Genomic DNA, 17908 nt, shown 5'->3' with positions numbered 1-17908 from the left:
TAATTGCTTGTATCTTTTTGTTTGCAGGCCAGGAACAATGGTGGATACATTGGAAATATCATTACATATATCCCTGACCTTCTAGTTGGTTAGGTTAGGAGTAGGCTTAGTTGCATTTAGTTTCCCTTGCATTGTATCCACCCTTTATCTCGTTCTCAATTTAGTCTTTCCTTTGTTTTCTTACTTTTGTCTTGCATGTTGTAAATTCATGTCTAGTTTTATGTTACCATGTTATTTGGTCTTGTTTGTTTATTTTGTTTTCTCTTTTCTTTCGTGTTTTTTTTAATAAGACTTTGCATGAAAGATTCTCATTTTGGCTCAAAATATAATGTGGAAAAACTTAAAAAGGGAGTTGTGATGACAAAAAACGCTTGGATAATCTATCATCCTCCTCTTTGTATTGGTTACATATCTTTTAAATTCGATGATGTCTGAATGGAAAATATGATTCTTTCTAGACATAAAGACTTTGGTCAAACTGCAAAGCTCGTATCTTTATTAGGATCTTCATTCTCACCCAGTCATGTATTGAATGGTGTTTTGACTTGTCAACTCAATTGAGTAGAGAAGGGAAAAGAGAAAACTCTAGAAGAGCATATTAACTTTAGTCATCTTTCAAATCCATTTAAAAAGGAACAACATATCTTGCTTGTAAATAAGAAAGTATCCCTCTTTCACCCATGTTACAAATGCTCAATAAATTGTTTAAGCATATATTTCAAATAAAATGCTTCCTGCACAACGAGGTGAAGCAAGCAACTTCGCTGGGGTACTGAATAGCCCTGCGGGAAGTGAAACGGTGCTTTTGTTTCCTTGAGGTTACTTTGTTGAGTACTAAATAAGATTGCTAGTAGAAGATAAACAATGGGGAATGTGCTTAACTCTAATTATCAAAATCTCAGTATACACATTATCGTTCTACCATATCTAAATAGTTGAGGTATGACTAGTCTTAAATTAATGTGTTTGAAGTTGAGAAAGATAAATAAGTACAAAATATGGGCTAATCCACATGGTGAATCAATACTTCCTAAAATACAGATACCTTGCACTTAAAGGTGAAACCTTAAGAGAGAAGTTTGAGTTCTACCAATGTGTCTCCAGGTGTCGATGTTGCAATCGACACGCTCCAAAGTTTTTCCTACACTTGAATTTGGAGAGAACTTAGGATATTACATTTGTCGCTTTATGATACCTTCATGTTCAATTGATGTTTTACCAAATGTTCAAGTCTTCTTCCTAGTTTCTAACTCTTAAAGTCACTTTCTCACAAGCTCAGTCCTTGATGAATTCATAAGCACACTTATTTTATGAAAGCTTTAACAAGCATAACATACTCCACCTAGATAGTGCTTTCACAATGTCCAATACATGCTAACAGTTAGTGTTCCACACCACCTAACAATCCCTCTCCCTTTGGTTGCATTTTCACTTCTATTTCAAGGAGTTTTCTTAATTGTTGTTTTTTCACAACTCTGTGTTCACAAGTGTCACTTCCACTTTTGAGACTATAAATTTTTCTTGTTTTCACCTTAACAAGTGCCATTTTCATTTTATATTCATTCTATCATGTGTCGCCTTCAATTTCCTTAGTTTTTCAAGTGTCATTTTCACATTTTCCTACTATCGCAAGTGTCGCTTCTCACTATTTTCGCTCTTATACATGTCTCACCTTTGCAAATTACTAGATATAGTTCTAGCACACTCTTCTACATAAGAAGGTCTTGTTTATCATTATAGTACATGCTAGATACACACCTACAACTTATCACACTTTCTGGTCAAAATTGATACATATTTCGAAACTTGTGTTCTAAGTCTTGCAATGTGGTGTTTCAACTATCGCACTTAGAAATAAGTGTCTCTTTGTTGTCGTTTCAAGGTGTGACTATTTTTCATGAGTCTTATGCATTATCCTAGCTTGTATTTATGGAATTCATGTGTGTGATCCATGTTTGAGTCATGTTTGTATGCATTTCCCTCTCTTACTCTACTAGTCCCACACTTATCCATTTTTGATTTCTTCTTGGTCCTCTTGCCCAGTGCAAGTTGTGAGGGCATTAGCCCTATTGCAAGGTGATGATAACAACTTATTCATTAACCTCATTGATGCAAGCTTTCCCACCAAGGCTTGTACACTAATTCCTTCTCAAGGCCATCCCTAATGACTTCACATTGAGAATTCTTCCAAGTATGGTCACCTAAGCCTTCTTGCTTATATTAAGTCACTGCATTAAGTTTTGATCACCTCTACCTTGCATGGATCATATAGTATTTCTAGCTAACGGCAAGGACCTCTTCCATCCTATTGCAAAAGCAAACTGTGTAAGGAAAAGGTCCTCCTCCCTCCAAAATGCAGTGAAGCACTTCCTAAGCTAAGTTACCTAGCTTTCTGTAATCTCCCTTAGTGAATAACACATTCTAGATGAATAGTGAGTCATTGTTGGGCCAAACTATGCTAACATAAGAGGAAAAACACATTCTAGATAAAAAACATCAGTCCTTATTGAAAAAATTGTGTTGTTATAAAGTTCTCCCCTTGATCCCAGCACATTGTGTAGTAATAAGGCTTAGTCTTTCTTCCATTATTTATTGCAGCCCCTCTCTGTGCCCAAGTCTTGTCTTGTATATCCTCTCCTAGTGCAGGTCATAGTTTTAGTAGAAAATAAGCCCTTGTTGAAATTAACTACACTACCCTTTAAGCCTCCTCTTTCTTCCAGGCATAGCGTGGTCTCAGGAAACAAGTCTTCAACCTGGTTCCTTGTGCTTTCCCACTGCGCTAGACCATGGAGAGCCCCATCGTCATAATGCATGGCATAGTAACAAAGAACTCAATTGTGCCATTATTGAACTCAATTGTGCCTTCCTCATTAAGCCTTCCTCTTTCAGTCCTCTCACAGGCCTGTCATAGGTAGCTTCTACGATGATCACAGTAAGGATAGGACAGGTGATTTTGAGATTGGTTTTTTTTGTCATGAGTCATATTCATTGGAAAGTGATCCAAAATTAAAAAAGTGAAGGTTTCTTGAAAATATTTGCAAGATACTTTATGTATTTTAGGAAATGGACCGTGATTGCAAAATCACAAAAACTTAAGGAATTTTTGTAGAAATTTGAAAGTTAAAAGTGGAGAAACATGCAATATCAAACACAACAAATTGATAATAGAGTTCACCCCTCTTGGGTTATGTCTCTGAGTCCAGCTTCCAATGGTGGCCTTTTTTATTATATTCTCAAATTCTCAATACATCATCATACAAGCTTCAATATACAAAAATAAGACCTCCATCGTGTTTAGAATGCCTAAAAACCCTTGTCTAGGCTCTTCTTGAGCTAAAAAAGGTTGAAAAATGAGCAAGATATGACCATTTCTCCAATATCGTCTACAAAATACTCTGCAAAATTGCTTTGCTATACAAAAATCATTTCATCCTAATTGGTTGGGCTCTTTTGTTGGAATCCTGTACATTGTGGGTTCAATCCACAACTTTTGGCAATGATTTCATTGTTTTAGTTAATTTTTGGTTTTTTTAAACATTGGGTTCCTCTGTATGCCACGCTCTTGGTCACGTGGGGCCACATGGGCTAGAGGGTTGTGGGCCATATGCCAAATTCTCTCCCTAGAATTTATCCTAGTCTTGTGGCTATCATATGGATTGGGCTTGAGCGCGAGCAGGGTGCCACACACCCCCAACCCCTCACTCCCCACCATTGGTCGCATCCATTAATATAACCATAGGTTGTTGGCCCCATATTCATGCCCACCACCTACACCACTGTGGGCAGTCACATGGTAATTCATACAACTAGGGTTGGGTCAGTCAGATGCACCCATTGACCCGACCCTCTCCCAAACCCTTGCACCACTTAGACCTTAAATACATGTGGGTGACCATATTTAACAAGGATCATTCATGGCCCAATGTTCGGGTGCTCGTTTCACTCGTTGGAGGTCATGTGTTCGAGCCTAATGGAGGTTTTTCAGTATGTTGAACAAAGTCTTGGAACTAAAACCAGGGGAATTTCGCAGCCTCTCATAGGGCCATGTGACACCCTCTTATTGGCCCATTTGGCGACTTATGATCGGTCCACCAATTCAACCATGCGCCCAATAACCGCATGCCACGTTCCCTCACGGGATTTTCCTAGATGTCATCTATATAGCCTAGTCAGCGTACTAATGTTAGCACCACGTGAGTGTACGAATTTCCACGTGGCATCTGTGCCCTGCATAGTCAACCCTGCAAGTTGATATTTTTATTGTTTGCCTAAAATTCCAGAATGCGATAAATTCCTCATGCAATGTCAGATTAAAGTGATTCAAGCATCGTTGGAATCATAACAATCAGGTCTATGATTTAGTGCTAGTTTCGAGAGATTTTGATCACTTTCATTTCTAGCATATTTTTGATCTCTTAGATCAACAAGTGTGCCTTCTTAGCATGGCATGGTGATTCTCAAGAAATGTGTCAAGGAGAAGAAGTAAAGAATCACTTTCACAAAAGAAGCACAAATAAGAACAACCATGAAGACATGAAGCAGATCTTGGACCATGACTAAGTGAAGACATTACATGATAAGTTAACAAGTTCTAATGTTGACCGGGGACCCTTTGGAGGGTGAATATGAATAACAAAGTAGATCTTTCATGAAGATGAAGCATAGATCATATCTACCATAAATAATTCAAGAAAAAGTAGCAAGAGATCAACTTGACATCACCACATCATCATGAAGCCCCAAGTCATCATTATCATGTTGATACTTACACAATTGTCAACCAATGTCATATGTGTCCATGTGTTATTCAACATCATTTTTGGATGTAATGATGTAATTATCAAAAGGAAGATGACAAAATGTAATGTGTGGAAGTCCAAGAGTCACATGTGGATCATGAAAATCCACATGTGGACAAATGAGTCAAATAGAAGTTCAAAGGCCATTTAGGAGTCCAAGGGTCATGAGGGAAGCTCAAGAGTCATAGGGGATATGAAAATTCACACCTATTTCCATAAATAAACCCTCATAACTCAAGAAAATTGATTTTGGAAGCTTAGGCTTTAGAGAGCTAGTCTTGGCTTCCCTAACTTGGCATGGGACATAAAACTGTTCTTTGGAGAGGCAAGAAGTGATTTAATGTTCCACTACTCGAGCTAGTGGCCCACCATTGTAAATGTGTATCTAGATCTTTCACTTAATAATTGAATCTCATTGTGCCAAAACATTTTCATGCATGTATTGTGAATGTTTTAATACTATGCTTTGCATGTTTGCAGTATATGTTCACATTCATATGTACTAAAGAAATTGAACTATTTCATTGGCTTTGGTGCTCATATTATTAAATGTGTGTTGTAATCGTGTTAACAATCGTTGTGTCAAAGTGAACTATTTATCCAGATAACTAATGAATCTTTATTTTCTCTCATGTGTCTCTCTTAGGTTAGTACTATTTCTTTCCTTCTAGAGTCTCACTCTTCTCCCCCCCTTGTGAAGGTTTCCTTTTACACAATTCAATTGGTGTTTCACAATGTCAACTTTCTTGTTGGTTATGTGTTAATTTATTATGTTATTCATTGAAACTAAGAAAAATCTTAAGTTATGGTGGTTGGGCCAATACTCCATATAGGGCTACTATTCCAAATGGCCTGAGGTGTAATTGGGACTTCACATTGAGGGATATCCCATGTATGTTGGTAGTATCCAACATCGTCAACACAAACCTCATTGATATTATAGTAGGATCAATTTTCTTTTCCCACAATATATATAGGCTTCATTACTACTAAAATTTACTAGTTACATCTACTCTATCATATTAATTTAGTATTCTTCACGCGTATTCAATAATTCAATCACATAAATAATTTGCATGAATATCAATAGTTCTCTTAATACTATTGTGCATGTCATACATTAGTTATTTTTCCTATGCGTGCTTATAATTATATCAAATGCTCACTATATCGACCCTCTCCGTTCTATTGAGAATTTGATTTAACTAATTAATTCTTGACTCTATGGTGTAGTCAGTCCACGTAGTGTTCATTAATATAAAATGTAACTATTCTTATAAGTATTTCCACAATAGTAATTACTAGTTAAATCTTATCAGCCTGAGTAAATCCAAATTTAGAAAATAGTTATAGCACTTTAACCTTTCTATACTAAATGAAAGTGTTCACCCAAAATTCATTCACAAATAATGAATTATCTAACCAAAGATAATTCCCTTGGGGAATGCTATAGGAATAGCTCTTTTCCACCAGACTAATGAATCACACTCTCAATGACTCCCCTCGAGCTCAGACTTCTTGCCTCATCTCCTCAATAAGTATCCTTTCAAAAAAAATAACAACATCTTCTTGTATTCCTTCATTGGTATTTAATCTTTTTCTTCCCAATAGATTTATTTAGCAACATATTACATTTTAAGGTCTACATCCTCTTTTCTTTACCTAGGAATTTATTTTAATTAGGAAAAAGTATTTCCCTTTTATTCTTAAGCACGACTTTCTCTCCGATTGTGATTTCTTAAATTTTTTACCCAACTTAGAATTTATCTCTAGCTAACTTTATTCTTCCACTCAACTTAATATTTCTTTCCAGTAATGTTTTTCCCCTTAATGGCAACTTTCTCCTGGGAATTTTGGGAAAAATATTTGGAAAGGTCCACCATGTGGACTTAACCACTTAAAAATTCCTAGGAGAGAAAGAAGTCCATATTATTCATGTGCTCTTTCCCATATCATTTCCCAAAATAAATAATTTATTCATCATAATTACTATTTGCATAATCAATCAACTTAAGTCATGGTCTCCAGAACCATTTAGTTCAAACAATATTTACAATTAATTTAAAATATTCATGTCTAGAAAAAGAAATGCACCAGGGGTATCACAATTACAATGCAATCATGTCACTCCAAGACTATTACACCATCAAATCTCATAACAAATTTAGAGATCATAATTTATGGTGGCATAAAAATGATATCCCTAAAAAGGTGAGCATGATCAATATTCCTACCTTTGATGGAGCATCTAGTAGTACAACTCAAACTTGGGTCCAGAAATTAGATACATACTTATAGTTTAACTATATGAAGGAGTATGAGGCTATCCAATTTTCTACCTTACACTTGGATGACAAGGAACATGAATAGGGGTACCATGGATTAACCACCCTAGGGAACTCTGACATCACTACCTTCTTAGAGTTCATAGAAAGGTTAATTCAAGATTTTGTTAATAAGAATATGGAATTGCATTTCAAGGATTTAGCATAGCTCCAGCAAACAGGATCTCTAGATAGGTATATGGCGAAATTCTAGAAATTGGTAGTAGCTGTAACTAATGTATCCAAAAGCCAATCGGTGTTACTTTCTTGGAATGGTTATTCGAGCCACTATATGACTAGGTGAAAGCCTTCAAACCTAACACACCCCAAGATGTGATATCTGATACTAGGGACATGGAAGAAACAATGCCAAAAAAGGCGGAAGTTAGACTCAATTCCTCCCAAAAAGAGCAAGGAAAATAAAACATGATAGGGAAATAATAAGGTGGAGGAACGAAAGGAGAACTTAAGAAGGAAGAAACTTTACTACAATTGTAAGAAGCCATGGGTTCCTAGAGATAGGTGCATGGGCAAGGGTAAGGTCCACTACATAGAGGTGATGTTAGGGAGTTGGTGGGCTCCAGTATTGTAGCAATAATGCTACAACTCCTGGGACTCCCTTCTTTAATCTTATCAACCCAGTAGTTTGTAACAAACTTGGAAGCGACGGTGCTGTATGCACAAGTACTAGCTCTTGCCGCAGCTGTCACTTGGTCAGCTGGCACAAGTCCGCTAGGAGATTAAGCCAACTTCTATGAGCTCTTAGAAGAAGATTTTTAATTGATGGATTAAAGCTAACTCGAAGGAAGCTAATCTAATTGCAAAAAAGGAAACTGAAAGTCAAAAAGAAACACAAACCCTAGCAAACCCTAATTCTACCAGCTAGTCCTATTGACGCAAAGGAGAGCATGCAAACTACTGAAATAGATGCCATTACTTCTATGAAGGTAAAATACAAGTGTCTAGACTACCTCTATCTGAAGAAAACATCTTTTTTCATTTTTGTTCAAGTTGTTAGAATTAGCATGCTTGTGCTTTCAACTGGCTTTTTACTGTGCATAGGTGGGTCAAGGAGGAGAAATGCTTGGAAGAGGCTGGGAAGGTTCAGAGAGGGTCTAAGGAGTCCCTAACACCCTTCCAAAGAGTTTCACAAAGTTTGGATATCAAGAAACCTCATTTGTGAGCTTCTACAGGAAGTAAGCAGGGGTTCTACAAGATGTTTCAGAATTTCTACAGGATGTTCAGAAATTTCTACAGGATGTTCTACAATTGGATTTTGGATGATGGGTGAGTGAAAGAGGATGCATGAATGGATAGGGAGGTAGGATAGGGGTTTGTAATGACTTAGTGACAGAGAGATGAAGTGATGAGAGGGTGTGGAAAGCTAGCTTGTCTTAAAGAGGGCAGAGGAAATGGAAGGCCAAGAAGGTAGGGTGACGTGGGCAAAAGAGTAGTTGTGAGACAAGGGATCTAACTTGGAGATGAGCAGTTGGCCTGGACAAAGCTTAGATGGACGAGAGAGTGATGGAGATGCACCGCACAGTGTAAACTTAACCAAATCAACCACGTCCTGCACATAATCAAAATATTAACTAATCTATCGTAACTGTTGATGAAACCAATGAACAACAACGTTATTTCTAAAGAGAACCACGTACAGTACTGAAACAAAGAAACATCCCAAGAGGTCTGAACGCATGAATAACTCTTACAAATGAAAACACTTCACCGAAGATTGCATGGGTAAGCAAACTAGTGTTTTTGTTGGGCAGCACTGTCTGCAATTCCAGCCCCTAGGAAGAGGTGAAAATGAGAGTGCAGGCAACCCTTTTCTTGAGCTTTTATCACTTCTTATCTCATTACTCTATTCTAGACGTCTGAAACAACTATATTCTTCAACAATGACCTACTTAACCACACAACGAAATCTAACTCAACAAACTGCGTTTCAAATGCATGCAAAGAAAATCATAATGCTGAAAGGAAAGATATCAATACAAAGAAGGAGGCCCTAGGCTCTCAGGTTGGGCCCAACCCTGAGAGCTATGGATCCTCTAGAAACTCAGAGCTGAGATCAAATCTGACTGCTTCTCATTAAAAAATAATAATCATAAGTCAAGAGGTATGCCAATGATGGCTACAAAAGAACAAAAACAGAGCTGGCAGCTCGTAGTGCAGAATGTGCAAAAGTTTTTTCAAAAAGTCCTTTTCGAAAGCTAAAGCCTTATCATTTATACATCACGAGGCCCCAAGCTGGCCTCCTAAATCTATGGGACTTGGCTGACCAAACTGGGAGTGAACAACTGCTTCCACAAAATCTATTTGGCTGCCTTCTAGATCCGGTTTTGGTGGCTTTTGGAGCTCGGAGTTGGGGGTGAAGATCCCGAGGAAGGTTATTTAATGCCGTGGACAACCCCCCTACCAATCCTCAACCCCAGCTTGGCTGTCTCCTAGCCCTTGTCTGCTCGGTTTTGCTCCCTCATGCGTCAAAAATCCTGAAATGAGCACGTGTTAGCGACCTAGGAATAGTGACTACCCTTATTCGTACAAATGACATAAACATACTAAAAAATGATGCATACGTTATGAAAAATGAAGGATTGAGCAAGGGTAGTTAGGCCCAATGAGCCCAAAATGTTACCAAATTTGGGGCTCATCATCACCCCCCAGCTAAAATGATTGCTCATCCCTGAGCAACTAATCCAGCTCCTCGTCCTTCATTGTTTTCACCGCCACTCTCACATCCCAGGCTTCTGAAGTAGTATCCTCCTCACTGGCATGGAACCCAGCCTTCCTTTCCACCTCTTCCCACTGCTTATGCTCTTCTTTCTCTGTGCTGCCTTCCATCAATCCTAAAAGCAAAGGTGGGCTTAGCTTGAGGCCAATCCAGCTGGCTTGGAGGTTCTGTATGGACTTCTTGTAGAGGGGCACCAATACTAGAGCTTTCCTCATTTGAGTTGGAGTGTGATATTCCCTGATTTTGAGGCTATGGGACAATGTGTTCCATCGGCGGGTGCAAGCATGAACACAATTGTCCCCTAATAGTCGCTCCATATCCTCGAAATGTGCTATAGCCTGAGCCTGCTGATCCATGTTTTTCAATAAGGCTTGAGAGTCGGTTGCTAAGTGTTGGTGGGCCGATATCAATGCAGTGGGGTCCCCTGGCTCTGCTCTAATCAGCAGTGGCTCATGTAACTCTCGGTTCATGACCTCTTTGACCTCTACTGCTCTCTTTTCTTCATGGTTCAACCATGAGGCAAATGCCATCAACTGCATATCTCCTACGACTGTGTTGGGATCCCATGAAGTCACATTAGGAAGGGCCAAATTATGGAGATAGAACTCCGATAGCTTGGCCTTGTCCTCTGATGAACTGCTATTGCATAACTCTATGAACTGCTGGGGGTCTTGGATTTGGGAGATACCCCTCTGTGCTAATGCATTAATTTAGAATTGTAGCCACTGTTCCCGTAGGTATAGGCCATTAGATTTGGCCGGTTGTCTACATTGTATAGCATCCATGGCCCAACTAGCCATGCAGGACAATTGTGCCTCTTTTTGTTGTAACTGCTGTTTGAGGGCTTGTATCTCGATTTGTGCTTGCAATTCCATTTCTTGTAGGTGCTTTTTTAGCTCCCCAAGACCAACTTGCAGTCATTCTTTGCCTTGAGGTTCTGCTGTAGCATCCCCTGATGTTGTGCCCCTTTCTTTCCTCTGTTCCTGTAGCTGCAGTTTGAGTTTCTCATTCTCTTCCTGTAGGAATACCCGCTGGTAGTTTCCCACGTGTTTGGCCATCGCTAATTCTCTTCGTGCCTCCTTGAGTTGTTCCTCCAAGGGGCCTATATTTGCCACTCCTTTAGATTTAGCTATCCTCATCCACGTGTGGGTTCTCACTCTTTCTTCCTCCAACGCAAAGAAAAGCGGCACTGTGAATTTCTGTGGAATAATTTTTCCAGCCTCCAAAAAGTTATAATACGAGCTCAAGCTTGGCTGGGGACTAGGTTCCGGAATATGCTCTACCTCTTCTTCCCTCGGTGGCTCTACTTCGTCTTCCCTTGGTGGTGATGTGGCTGCCTCTCCCTCCATTCTTTCGGTCTCCTTGAGCCTAGCCAATGTTTCCTGTAGAACGGCCTTAGCATCTTGTAGAGGGGTTTTTGAAGCCAATCTTTCCATCCTCTCCTTCCAGGCAGTCGTCTTCAGGTTCCCCCACTCATAAGTGACTGATATTCTTGAGGGGGACCTCTCCCTTGGCGAGGTAGGGGTGTCTTCTATGGTAATTGGGTCGCTGGATGGAGGTTGGGGCCTGCCTGTTTTGATTCTGACACTTCTCCTTGCTTTGAAATATAGAGGGGTCTCCCTCTTTCGTTTTTCCTTTGGCTTGGGAAGGGTACTTAGGGTGGCCAGCACAGCTGCTACCTCCCTAGCAAGGATTTCGGTCGTCTTCCCCTTCTGCGTTCCTTTCTCAGGACTTCCTGTAGAAAGCCTTGTAGCGGCTGATTTCTGGCTTCCTGTAGAAGCCATTTTTTATTTTCCTATAGAAACAGGTGGCACCTTTTTAGCCTGTTTGGCTGAGGGTGCTTTGTCTTTTGACTTTGCTGAGGCTGCCTTAGAGGTGCCTTCACTGACGTGGACTTGTTCAGTCCTTCCCACCCTGCTCTGTAACCTTTTCTCCCTGGGTGTTAATGTGGGTTTGTCATCCTCTGTTTTGGCAGCCTGGTGTTTCTCTTGTTTCCCCTTGTGTTCTTTCTTTGGTGCTTTGGCCATGGTTTCTTGGCCTTTTCCTTTCTTCTCTGTTTGAATTGGTTCTTTCTCCTTGCCGCTGGAGGAGGTGAGCTCCTCAGCCAAAATTTTGATGTCATCATCCTTAGTCAAGTTTCAAAAGGCTTCCCACAAGAGAGGAACGATGTATGTGTGGAGTGCATCCTCCACGAGGAGCTTAATGAGCCCATGATGGGCTACCTGGTCTGGTGTTCCCTCTCGTAACTTGGTGGCACATTCAGTCATGGACTGCAGGAGGAAGTAAGGAATACTCAACTTGTTTTCTGAGGGTAGGTCCATTTGGTGCCTAAGTTCTGTGAGCAGCCGGAAATGGTACCCATACACGATGCTGAATCACCCCTCGCACGTGATATACTTCATAATTTGGAGGTTGACCTCACTCCAGAGCGGTTGTAGGCTGGCTCTTCGAACTCCGTTCTTGTCCTCTGAGAATTGCTCCTCCGGCAGAAAGAACTCCTTCTTAGCCTTCTGGCCTAGTTTTCTCTCCTCCTTATCCCACGGTACCCCCATCGGGAGATCAGTGACTCTGCTGATGAACTGTGGGGTGAGTCTGAGATTCAAACCTCTGAAATTGACAATGGCCAGCATTTTTGATTTTGGTTTCAAAGCTCGCAGGAATTCCTCTGCCACCTCGTCATCATAACCTTGCAGCTTGTCGCAGAACGACATCCACCGTGCACGAGAAAACAGGTCTACCACCTCAGGGTTTTCCCGTAGCTTCTTTGAGTCTGTTGGTTCTTTCCTAATGAACCCACCCGGCATGGTGAAAGCTTGCTGTGTTAGCCGGAGCTGGCTGACGCGTATAAAAAGATGGACCTTTGGGATTTCCTTAGACAGAGCGCAGAATTACGCCTTTGTCAAGCACACAGTTTGTGAATTCACGACTATCGACAAGTGAGCCTTGACAGTGGCTCAATTATGAACCAAATCCTGTAGAAAACCCCGCATATACATTACGATGACAATTCTCATGCAGAAGTAAGACGACGCTTGCAAATTCATGCGCAGACTGTAGTTCTACTTTTTTTAGGACGTCGACTTCACCACCCTTCGGACCAATTGCATGGGAGGACTAGGTTCAGGCTTACCTCATTCCAACTTGCCACCTTTGACGTGAATAGATTAATTTCCTCCGTAGCGGTGAGCTTCCTGTAGCGCAGCTTCCTGTAGAAGTCGTGCACGGGTTCTGGAGAGCGCGTCAGTGGTTTTGGGCCTTCTGTGCAACCACCGGACGTTTGAATAGGCCAAGGACTCGGAGTAATAGTCTTCAGGAAATTTCCGATGCTTACTCGACTGCAAAGCGGTTGATGATAAATGAGTGGAGTGCCATACGCGATCTAGCCGGTGGATTTGAATCCCTGCGGAACTTGTGGCGCGGGGGTGAGCTGTCCCTGCCAGATCGTTGGACGACGTCACCTGTTATCATTCCACTGTAAGTCTGCCTGACCGCCGAATCATTCCCTGCATATCTACCACTGCCATTTCTATTAGATCGCCACTTCTCCCCGACTGGACGCTTCCCATGTGTCCATTTCCTGTCTTGTTTGACACAACCAATGCTTTTCGAATCGGACGAGACCATCAGACTGGTCGTGGTGGCCAGTTGAATGGCTACCCGACTGGCTCAACCCATTCATTTCCATACTCGCACACATTTTAGAGCATTGTTCATGTAATTTGACGAAGAAGGGTGAGGCACTTACCTGTGCGGCTGCGACGTTATTTTCATGCTTCAGGACGAGGGTGACGGATCCGCTTGCTGCTGCTTCATGCACAGGCACGGGAGTTCCTTCTTGCCGACTGCTGCTGGTTACGAGACCAGTTACCTGGCTGCGGATGGTGCATGTACCCGCTCTATGAGTTGGAGGTGCCTTCATGGTGTATGCTCTAGCCGGATCAACTACTACAGGATTCCTGTAGGATATCCTGTAGTTGTTTCTCCTCCTCGGGTGCATGCTGAAACGGTGGAATCACGGTCACGATTGCAGGGTCCTCGAATTGCTTTGATAAGTAGTGCATTGGGCCTCTGCACACTTTATTCCATTTGAGAATTGTTCTTCTGAGAATCCAACGTTCTGATTTGACTGTGCAGGTATTTCCATTGCATGGCAGCAGGGGTGGTAGAAGGAGGCGACAACAGTGGATGATGGAGAAAAAAATTGGTTTGCATGCCTCCGTATTGGACTTCGGACTTCAAATTCTTCCACACAGTCGGTCCTGGGCCGTCCAAAGATTCTACAGGAAGTTTCCTGTAGAAATACAGAACTTCCTGTAGAAAGTCCTGTAGCTTCCTGTAGAAGGCTAAACTGTGATCAAATCGTGCCCAGAACTTGGAAGAGATGAGTGTTTCTGGAGGGAGTGCTGGGGAGGTCACCTGGTAGCATAGTAGGGACCCTTTTCCTTGAGTTGAGAGACCTCTTTTTCTGCATGGAATACCTGCAACCTGCATGAATTGTCAAATCTTGAGCCTGTTTTCCTGTTTCTTTGTTTGTTTTTTTCTTTCTTCCTTTCCCTTTTTTTTTTTTTTGAAAGACAACAGGGGCGCCTCCGTGAGGTTTTCACCCTTACCATCTGCCTTGAGCACCTCAGAGAGGTTTTCACCCAAGGGTCTTTTTTTATTAAAAATTTTTCAGAAAGACAGCAGGGGCGCCTCCGTGAGGTTTTCACCCTTACCATCTGCCTTGGGAGCCTCAGAAAGGTTTTCACCCAAGGATCTTTTTTTTTTTTTTTTGAGATGTTCAGGGTATGCCCAAAACAGAGGCAGAACCCTTCTCTATGACCAGCACTGATTTTTCCACAGTTTTGATGAATTCTTGCCTTGAAAGAGGTTTCCTTTAGATCTTTAGTCGATGCCCATTGACGAGCATGGGGATGGCTTCCTCATCAATAGTCCGAACAAGAACGGACCCATTGTCATTACACTTCTCCACTGCATATGGTCCCAACCATCTTGTTCTTAGCTTCCCCTTAAAATCCTTATGTCTGGAATCGTACAACAGTGCCCAATCTCCCGGCTGGAATTGCTTGTCATTGAGGTGCCGGTCATGCCATACCTTCCTCTGAAGTTGAACCACCTCTGAGTGGAGAAGGGCCTGCATTCGGTGTTCATCCAGCCCATTCAGCTGCAATAACCTTTCTTGTTGGGCATGGCTGAGATCTAGGTCCAGCTGAGCTTCCATCCTCAAGGTGTTGTACTCGAACTCAATTGACAGCAAGGCTCTCTTCCCATAGACCAGCTCATAAGGTGTGAAGCCGGTTGTGGTCTTCCAAGTGGTGTTGTAAGTCCAAGTGGCCTCAACCAAGCGATCTGCCCAATCTTTTCTACTGCTGCTCACCACCTTAGTCAAGATCCCTTCCAATGCTCTATTGGTGACTTCCACCTACCCATTTTCTTGAGGATGATAGGGGGTGGAAGTCCTATGCTTGATTTTGTGATGAGCGAGTAGGTCTTCAATTAAGTTGGAGGTGAACTGGCTTCCTTGATCGGTGACTAGCTCTCTTGGGTAGCCAAATTTGTAGAAGATGTTTTCTCTTAAGAACTCGGCCACCTTTTCTTCTGTCGCTGCTTTGATTGCCTTGGTTTCTGCCCACTTTGTCAGGTAGTCTGTGCACACAATGATGTAAGACCTTTGCCTTGAAGGAGGATTGATTGGACCCACAAAATCCATACCCCACTTCTCAAATGGCTCAAGAGTCACTTGAGGTTGGAGAGGCATTTCGTCCCTTGGAGTCGGTTTCCCCATCCTTTGGTAGCGGTCACATTGGCTGATATATCTTCTGACATCTTGATGAAGCATGGGCCAATAGTAGCCTGCCTGTAGGATTTTGAAGGCAGTTCTTTTGGCTGCAAAATGTCCTCCACAAGGCCCGTCATGACAGGTTAGGAGGATATCAAAGACTTCCTCCTCCCTTACACAACGCCTTAAGATCTGATCGGGGCCAAGCTTGAACAGGTTGCCCCCGATCCAAGTGAATGAGGCACTCTTTCTTACGATTCTGCTCTTCTCTCTTGAGGATAGGTGCGGAGGGAACTGTGCTGAGACAAGGTAGTTTGCTATATCAGCAAACCATGGAGAGAGTACTGAGATAGCGAATAGATGTTCATCTAGCATATGGTCATCCACTGTTCCTTCCTCACCTGCAGGTAAATCCAATCTAGACAAGAAGTCAGAAACAACATTTTCTTTACCTGGTTTGTCAACGATAGTCAAATCAAACTGCTGCAACAAAAGTAACCATCTAATAATACGAGCATTCACATCTGGTTTATTCATTAAATATCTAATCGCAGCATGATCAGTATGTACAAAGGTTTGATAGCCAGTGATATAATGTCGGAACTTGTTCAGTGCATGGACCACGGCCAAGAATTCTTTCTCAGTTACAGTATAATTCAGTTCTGCCTTGGATAAGTTTTTGCTGACAAAGTATATGGCGTATGGAAGTTTTTGTTCAACTTGTCCTAAGGCTGCCCCTATGGCTTTGTTCGAGGCATCAGTGTGGATGTGGAAAGGTAGGGCCCAATTTGGACCTCTCAAGATTGGGGCAGACACCAACTTATCCTTTAATTCATTCAGAGCCTTCTGACAATCGTCAGTCCATTTAAACTCAACATCTTTTGCCAAGAGGCCAAACAATGGTGAGGCTAGCTTACCGAAGTCTTTAATGAATCTCCTATAATACCCTGCTAAACCTAAGAAACTTCGAACATCTCTTACCTTCTGAGGAGGTGGAACCTTTTTGATGTGAGCAATTTTGTTAGGATCCACCTGTAACCCTTGCCGAGAAATGGTATGTCCTAGCACGGTTCCTTCAGTCATCAAGAACTCACATTTTTCAGGACTAAGGGACAGGTTCATCTCAATGCACTTGGTTAGGACTTTTCCCAGAATGGACAATGCTTCCTGGAAGTTGGACCCATAAGGAGTGAAGTCATCCATATAGATTTCCATCGAGTCATGGACCAGCTCAGAAAAGATGCTCAAGACGGCTCTCTGGAAGGTGGCAGGAGCGTTGCATAATCCAAAGGGAAGAACTCGGTAAGCAAAGGTACCCCAAGGACAAGTGAAGGTGGTCTTATCTTGGTCTTCCGGGCTGATTTGGATCTGATTATACCCGCTAAACCCATCTAGGAAAGAGAAAAACTTCTTTCCCGCCAGTCCATCCAACACTTGATCTATGAAGGGTAGAGGAAAGTGGTCTTTCTTGGTGGCTTTGTTCAGTTCTCGGTAGTCCACACAGATTCTCCACTTCCCGTTTTTCTTGGGAACCAACATCAAAGGGGACACCCACTCGCTATCTGAGATGGGGTAAATGAATCCTGCATCCAACAGTTTTTGCAATTCTTCCTTGACGATGTCCTTAAGGGCTAGATTCATTCTCCTTTGGGGTTGCCTGACCGGTTATAATCTTCTTTGATGTAGATGTGATGGGTACAGACCGAAGGATGGACTCCTTTCATCTCCTTATAGCTCCAAGAAAAAGCATTTAGATGATTGGCCAACAGGCCACACAGCTCCTTTTCCTGGGAAGGAGATAGGGAGGAGCTGATCTTTAACATTATCTCGGGGCCAAATTCCACACTTTTGGCTCTGGGAGTGGTTTGATTGGTCACACAAAGGTTCGCTAAGGTGCTGGCTCGGGTATTTCACCAATTTCTCTAAGGACGATGCACTGGGAGGTGGATTCTGAATCAAGGTCTCAATCAAATCATCCTCGGTTTGAGGACCTCCCCTGGTGGTTTCTAAGGTGCACAAGGGTGCAGAGTACACCTCATCTCTTCCCCTTCTTCCAACCAAAGTGGTAAGTCATGCTCTAATAGAGGTTGGGCAGGAGGGTATAGGACTAGCTGCTTGGACATAGGACCATTTTTGATGGTCATGTTTCCTGCACGGCAGCTTATGTAAGCATCCACAGTGGCTAACCAAGGCCTTCCCAAAATAAGGGGGTATCCAGTAAGCTTTGCCTTTGGTTGAAGAACCAAGAAGTCTGCAGGGTACTCCCAAG

This window comes from Pinus tabuliformis, chromosome 7 (genome assembly GCF_031772625.1).
Source record: "Pinus tabuliformis cultivar Carrire ecotype Pingquan chromosome 7, CPIR1, whole genome shotgun sequence".
NCBI lineage: Eukaryota > Viridiplantae > Streptophyta > Pinopsida > Pinales > Pinaceae > Pinus > Pinus tabuliformis.
Note: the sequence above shows the minus strand (reverse complement) of the source record.